Source organism: Ovis canadensis, chromosome 19 (assembly GCF_042477335.2).
Source record: "Ovis canadensis isolate MfBH-ARS-UI-01 breed Bighorn chromosome 19, ARS-UI_OviCan_v2, whole genome shotgun sequence".
Lineage (NCBI taxonomy): Eukaryota > Metazoa > Chordata > Mammalia > Artiodactyla > Bovidae > Ovis > Ovis canadensis.
This window is the reverse complement of record NC_091263.1, coordinates 23,087-30,972: the sequence shown is the minus strand read 5'-3', so window position 1 is coordinate 30,972 and position 7,886 is coordinate 23,087. Positions and strand designations below refer to the sequence as shown.

Below are 7,886 nucleotides of genomic sequence, written 5' to 3'. Positions count from 1 at the left end.
ATAAAGAACTATGAGCCCTATTAGGGCTCACTTTAAGCTGTAACCCCAACACTAATGCTAACCCTAACCGTAACCTGAACCCTGACCCTGACATGAACCCTAACCCAAACCCGAACTCTTAGAAGAGGGGGGTTCCCTAAATTCTAACCCTAACCCTGAACCCGAACCTGAACAAGTTGGGGGGTTGCCCGGACCCTAACCCTAAGCTTAACAATAAACCTCTAAAATAAAAATAAACGTTTCTGGTCTAAGCCCCGCCTCTTGCTGTCCCCCGCCCCCTAAGAGCAAAAGAGCTAAGCTGCAGACTTGAACTCCTGACTTACAGACCATAGTCTGCCTGCTTACCAGCGCACCTAACCTCTACGCTACAGAGGCCTGCCGCCCTGACAGAGCTCCCGGACCCTCTTCAAGCCTCTGCCCGCCAGGGTCTGGCTCTATAGAATATCATGGCTGTCCTAGGTCATCTTTGCTTTCTATAGTCATAGTTTTATCCCTAAATCATAGACAGATCAGCTGAGAAAAAGCTTGGATTGTCTCGGTGGGGTGGATTTGCTTGTCCTTGTGTTTCACCTGGAGGCAGTCGCGGTCCCGCGGGCCTGTCCTGGAAGGGGGCGTGGGGGTGGGGCGCACCGTGAGCGCGTCGGGGGCGGGGCCAACCTGGGCGGCTGGTCAGGAGCGCGGCTCACGTGAGCGGGTCTGGGGCGGGATGAATATGGCGGCGCGTCGGGGGCCAGGGCTCTCAGGGCTCGCCATTGCAGCTGGGAATGCTCGTTTCGTGGGCTCCTGGGTCCCCGTCGATTGGCATCCAGCGAGCAGAGCGCAGGGCTGTGGGCCACAGGTAAGGGAACTCAGACTGGGCGGAGCAGGGAACCATGTATTCTGCCCTCTTTGTTTGCAGTCTCGGAGCCGACTAAAATGGCGGTCGCAGAAAAGCCTCGCCTTTGGGGCCAAGGGTTTTACCGCTTTACCCCTTTGCATAAAGCTCAGACCCGCGCGGTTTTCCCAAGCAGCCTAGTGTATTGCTTCCTACAGGCCTGGAGAGGATAACAGGCAGGAAGGCCAGGGGTCTCCAGACAGAGAAAATAGACTGCAAGTGTCAGACGTTTTTTCCTCTCTCTTAAGAGGCCAGAGGAGACAAAAGAGTGCTGCATTTTTTTTCCTCCATCTTGATACAAATTTAAAAGGAGGTTTCTCAGAAAATTCTGTGTTGCCATGACCACTCCTGGCTCCACCTGAATTTAACTTTCCTCAAACCTTGAACTAAGCAATGCATTTTTCTTATGGAAATGTTTGTCTTAAGGTATGCTAATGTACTATGTATTTACCCAAGGCTCTGTCTTCAGGTCAGTTTCCCCTAAAGGCTCAGAAAAAACTTGACAAACCAGTATGTTTTACTCATACCTTGTTCTCTTAATCTATGTGAATGAAACTATATATTTGCTTGGAAATCTGCCTTTCTTCAAGATTCATGTCCATCATTTTATGGCCTGGGATGACTCATCTGCTGCCAATGTTATCTCAATGCATGCTGTGGGTGAGGGGCCTGGTGCCATTCTCTGACACATTGTCTTTCTTTCATTAGCAGACTGCTAGTGGCTCTATAACATCTGGCTAAAGACTAGCAGGGGGTACTCTTTCTTCCCCCTTTTACTGTCTATGTCAGCAGCTCTCTCGATCTCTTTTATATTTTAATAAAACTTTTTAACAGAAAACCTCTGAGCCATCAAGCTTCGTCACTTGCCCTGGATTGAATTCTCCTCTGGAGTCCAAGAATGCTGGCATCTTTTGTGGTTTAGCAACCACCTTTCAGCCTTTTGTAATTCATATTGAATCTTCATTTCAGATTGAAGATGCATTCCATGGTATTGCCAACTGAAGCCTTTTCATCGCTATGGAGTATCTGTCCATGTCTTTAAGGTATTTTTCAGCAATCATGTATCATTTCCAGTGTGCCAGTCTTGTTATCCTCATTCTGTCCATAGCAAAGTCTTTTATTAATGTTGACATGACTGAAAGGGAATCGTTTGTTTAAATTCCTTTTCAGATTGTTATTTGCTGGTGTATACAGATAACACTGTGTCATCATCCATTTGTATCAGTTTGGACAGCTTGATAGTTGTCTTTAGTTTCTTTAATTTCTCATAATTTAAGATGACCCTGGCTCATATATTTACAGTCTCACCCCTAGTCTCAGTCATTTCTTCAAAGAACTGTCCCTTTTTTTAACATTACATTATTTTTGACTGTGCTGGGTCTTTATTGCTCGTTTGTCTAGTTGTAGTGAGCAGAGGCTACCCTCTAGTTGCTGTGCCATGGCTTCTCATTGCAGTGCTTTCTCTGTTTGCAGAACTTGGGCTCTGGAGCATGCAAACTTCTAGAGTTGTTCAAGGGCTTCGTTGCCCCTGGGCGTGTGGGATCTCCTACACAGGAATTGAACCCGTGTTCCCTGCATCGGTAGGCAGATTCTTTACCACCGGGCCATCGGAGATGTTTCCTGTTCCCTTTTATTAGAGAATGATATTTAAAACATACATGTAGGAGCTCAATATGCTCAGCTGACAAATACATGGATATATATATACATGTATTCCAGCTCACCTTTGAACATATTCAGTTAAAGGTAATTTGTGATGTCTCCAACCTGATCCACCACGACATGGACATTGTAACGTTTCCTTTTGTTTATCTGTAACTTTGCATTCCAATGGTAAGATACCTGGCTTCCACCGCTTGTCATACACAGAATTCAGTGCTTGTCCCACGTGGTTACTGAAAAAAAACTGTCAGATTGTCTTTCAAAGGGGGCTCTGCATGCATTGCACCAGTATCTTGAGTATGTTTTTGTATGATAGTTTACTATCAGTATACCCTCAGTGGCCAGGTGTCTATTTCAGTCGCTACCAATTATGAATGGGCTTGTTTGCTCTAGTGTTCTTGGACAATTCGAATACAGTTTCTTTGTCAGATATGCATTTTTTTTAGGAAAACAGTTTTATTGATTGTTGGCTGTGTTGCATCTTTGTGTGTGGGCTTTTCTCTAGTTTTGGTGAGCATGGGCCATAACTAGTGGTTTGCAGGCTTCTCACTGCAGTGTCTCCTCTTGTTGAGGGGCACAGGCTCACGGGCTTCAGTGGCTGCAGCATGTGAACTCGGCATCGTGGCTTCCAGGATCTAGAGCACAGGCTCGGCAGTTGTGGCACACGGGCTCCATAGGATGTGGGATCTTCCCATCCTAGGGATCGCACATGCATCTCCAGCACCAGGGGGTGGATTCTTTGGAATCTATGGAACTACCAGGGCATATTTTAGATTCTAGTTTTCCACACATGTATCTAGTGAAAGAGGCCAGGATCAAGAGGCATGGCAGCTGGGAATCCTCAGCCCCAGCTCTGGTGTGCTATCCAAAGCTCTGGGGCCTCTGGTGAGCAGCTCAGCTTCCCTGGGACTGTTTCCTCCAGTCAGAAATGCCCTGCTTTTGGACTGTAGCCCACCAAGCTCCTCTGTCCCTGGGATTTCTGAGACCAGAGTACTGCAGGTGGTGCCATTTCCTTCTCTGCTGCTGCTGCTGCGTCGCTTCAGTCGTGCCTGACTCTGCGCGACCCCATAGACAGCAGCCTACCAGGCTCCTCTGTCCCTGGGATTCTCCAGGCAAGAACACTGGAGTGGGTTGCCATGTGCTTCTCCAGTGCATGAAAGTGAAAAGTGAAAGTGAAGTCACTCAGTGAAGTCGTGTCCATCTCTTAGTGACCCCGGGGTTGCAGCCTACCAGGCTCCTCTGTCCGTGGGATTCTCCAGGCAATGGTACTGGAGTGGGCTGCCATTGCCTTCTCTGATTTCCTTCTCTGCAAGATAGCGTTTTGAAGATATTTTCTCCTGGATATTGCTTTTGATGAAGGAAGAGGGATCCCTTCCAGGGCTTGAGAGTGAGTTCTTGTCTGACACTGGGCAATGAGTTGTCTGAGGAGAGGAGTGCTGTCCAAGCGAGAGGCTTTATTGGGAAGGGCTGCCGGGGTGGAGGGCAGGAGGGTGAGGGAAACGGAGAGAGCCACTCTGTCATGTGGCTCACAGTCTCAGGTTTTATGGTCATCGGGTTAATTTCTGGTTTGTCTCTTGCCAGGCATTCTGAATTGGGATCTCTCTTGGGGGCACACACATCACTCAGCTGAGATGGATTCCAGCGAAGTGGATCCTGGGAGGTTGGTAGGACCTCTGAACTGGAGCCTCCCATCACCTGACCTCTCCAGAATTCTGGTTGGTGGTAGCTTGTTCGTTCCTTGTTCCTTCCCAGGCCCTCCTGTTGTAAGATGACTCCTGCAAGTGTTTTCTTTTCTCTGTTGCCTGGCCAGGGTGGGTGGTCGGTGGTTCATTTAATAGTTTGTTTTTGGTTCTCTCGAGTAAGGTCCTCCACAGGGTAAATGTATGAAATGATAAAAGGCAATGTTTTAACTAATTTGTATTCATAATTTGGTAAGTTGGCCTGTTTTGTGTATGTTAGACCTGATCACCAGACCAACGGTCATGTAGAACTTTAGTAGTTTTCTAAAATTCTATAGTTTTTAAAATGGAGTTACCTTGTTGCAAAGTTTGTGTTTATGTTCATATTTTTTTAAACAGTTATTTCTTTTTAGTTGATTGATCATTGCTTTACAATATTGGTTTGATTTGTCATACATCCACATGAATTAACCATAGGTGTACCTATGTCCTCTTGCTCTTGAATCTCCCTCCCACCTCGCACGCATTCCCACCTCTCCAGGTTAATACTGAGCCCCAGTTTGAGTTCCCTGAATCATACAGCAAATTCCCATTGGTTTACATATTTACAAATGTAGGTGTACCTGCACCCATGCTGCTCTCTCCATTCATCTCACCCTCTCCCTCTTGTTCTCCACCCTCGTCTGTAAGTCTGTTCTCTATGTCTGCACCTCCATTGCTGCTCTGTGAACAGACTCGTCAGTACCATCCTTCTAGATTACATGTTTTTCTCTCTTTGACTGACTTCCCTCCCCTTTATTAGAACAAACTCAAATGTGTTCCTTTTTATGGCTGCATTCCATACAGGCTCTGTTTGTTCCTTAGCCATGTTTTGCAGAGGGTCATGGAGCTATTCTGCTCCATTTCAGTTTGGGCTTCCAGTCTGAGTGCTCGCAGCAGAGCTGCTTCTGGGTGAGCCCTCTGAGGTCTGTGAGCGCCGGGCTGCCCGCTCTTCTCCTGTGGCCCGAAGGGGGCGCCAAAGGCCCCTCTGACCCGCGGGCGCAGGACGCTTTGCCTTTAGACTCTGCTCCGTGAGCAGCTGGCGGGAGCTTTGTCTCCTCAGGACCATCAGGGCTCAGGCTTCTGGATAACAGGGCTGCATCCAGGCTGAGAGGAGCAGGGTTGCCTCAGTGCCCACCAGCAGGGAGGCGCTGCAAGAGCGGAAAATGAGGACGGAGTAGACGTTTCCTGTGTCCAGCTGAGGGCTGACTGGGGGTCCATCTCAGAGGACTCAGGGGGAAAGAGCTCCGTGTGCAAAGCGGTGGGTTTTCAGTTAGATTTGCGTTAGATGATGTAGAGGATGAACACTGATGTTCTTCCGTGTAGGTGGCCATTTTCCTGTCACCTTTTCTTGAGAAGACTGTCCTTTCCTCTTCGCTCGTTCCTGGTTTGATTTTCAGGAACTGACCATGTACAGGTGGGTTCGTTTCTGGGCTCTCTATTCTCTCCTGGAGTCCATGTGTCTGTGTTCCTGCCAGTTCCTCACTGTGGTGGTCACTACAGCTCCATGATGTAGTTTGAAGAGGGATAGGAAGATGCCTCCAGCTGTGTTCCTCTTTCTCAGAGTCTTTTTGGCTGTTTAAGGTCCTGTTCAACAGTAGCAGTCTAATATGAGGAATACTTCTATTTCTGTGAAAAATGCCATTGAATATTATTTTGTGATTGCAGTCCGTGTATTTGTTGATGACTTTGGTTGGAATGGACCTTTTAATTCCTCATTGTTCCAGTGCATGAGCGTGGAACAGTTTTCTGTGTATTTGTGTTTTCTTTGGTTTCTTTATCAGTGCTTTCTAGTTTTCTGACTACTGGTCTTTTATGGTCTTGATTAAGTTTGTTGCTAGATGTTTTATTTAAGTGGGATTTTCTTAATATTTTTTTCTGATTGTTATTAGTGTGTAGAAATGCAAGTGATTTCTGGACTGTAAATGGTAGTATTTTATATGATTGTAAATTGATCCGAAATGATTCCGCTTTACTGAATGTAGCCTAACAACTTTTTGTGAAGTGATGTGGATCATTTTATCTGTAAGATCTGTTTCTCCTGCAGTAGGTCATCCAGAGGACCCAAGACATGGTGGTTACTAATAGACTTCCCACAGTACTTCTTCATTCCACGTGGACTCCTTCACGGGCAGTGAGCATCGCAGCTTCCCTTGAACTTCATCTGGGTAAGTCTTGGCCTGTATCAGAAAGTTTCCTGCCTGTCTGCTCTAAATTTCTTTTGTGGTATCGACATGGTTGTTTTGAAACCTAGTATACTTTCCAGTCATTTAAAATGTACAGAAAATGCCTAGCAATGGGAACAAGTGCTAGCATTTGCCACATCATCTAAAATACTCTATGTGTTTTATCCAAAATGGGTTCCTTCTTCAGAACCAGCACATAATCTCCAAAATCAGGAAATCATATGGTATCTACATTATAATGTAGTCCACCACCCCACTTCCACTTTTAGCAATTGTTCAAATGTATGAATATATCTTTTGTTTCCATCTTCATCCTTTTTTCTTTATTTAGAGTGTTACTGAGATTTTCAGTTATTTGGACAAACTTGATGGATTGAAAGCAGACATGGTGAATAAGGGTTCTGGGTGGCCTTTCCTATGTGGATTTTTTTTTTCACTGAAGATGGTTTTAATATTTATTCATGTTGTAACATGTATGAATCCTGCATTCTTTCTCCCCCCATAGTAATTAAAAATAAATAATATGCCATTTACCGTTTAGATATTTGTAAGCATACAGTGTTGTAGCAGACAACCTTTTCTTGTTTTGCAAACCAGTTTAATAATGTGCACCTTATGCGTGCTTTGGAGAAACTCAGGAAACTGAGTCAGTGACTGAAATGGCCCAAGATATCACCTTAGATTCCATCTTCATCTGAAAACAAAACAGGCACTTCCTGGTGGTCCAGTGGCTGAGACTGGACACTCCCAAAGAAGGAGGCCCAGGTTCATTCCCTGATCCAAGAACTAGATCTCCCATGCCACAACGGAGAATTTGCATGTTGTAGCTAAGTATCTGGCTTGCCTCAATGAAGGTCAACCTGGCACAGCCAAGTTAAAAAAGAGACAAATATTAAAAAAAATACAACCAAAGGAAAGGAAGGGTATGGTGGTTGTGCAGATTTACGGCTTAGCTTTCCCTATCGATAGAAAAGAAAAAAGAGTTTCAAAAGACTGTGTCTCATCCTTCTATCTGGCATATAGAGAGGATTCCTTTGAAATGAGATTTCTCTGGTAAATGTGACTCACAGAAGAGCTGTCTTGAACTTGGGTTTCAGAGATGATCATGTGTCCTCTAAAAAAATAAAAGTTAATTGGGTCCAACTGATTCTCATGCTGAGGTGGTATATTTTGTGGTAGCATTTGCTCCCCTTCACTTTGGATGTATCCCCATTTGTTTACACTGTCATCTACTGAAGACATCCTGATATTTGAAAGTTTTTAGTTATTACAAGTAGAGCTGTTGTATATAATCATGCGATACTTTTTTGTCTGGACATGTTTTCAAAGCTGTTTAGTAAGTGCTAGCCATGTAGTATTCAGGTCACAGGAGAGCCTTGTTTAGCTGTGGAAACATCCAGCTATGTTTCTCTGTGGCATGTGGGATCTTCTGGGGTAACGGATCGA

At 45.3% G+C, this 7,886-nt stretch overlaps 1 long non-coding RNA gene across 1 annotated transcript; it reads left to right on the top strand.

Moving 5' to 3' along the window:
* The first annotated feature begins 672 nt into the window (after positions 1-672).
* On the top strand, positions 673-7,587 carry LOC138424241 (uncharacterized). Its single transcript, XR_011250709.1, has 5 exons — positions 673-838; positions 1,844-1,917; positions 2,348-2,454; positions 4,118-4,251; positions 6,302-7,587. It is a non-coding gene; the product is annotated as an uncharacterized lncRNA (long non-coding RNA).
* Positions 7,588-7,886: the final 299 nt, after the last annotated feature.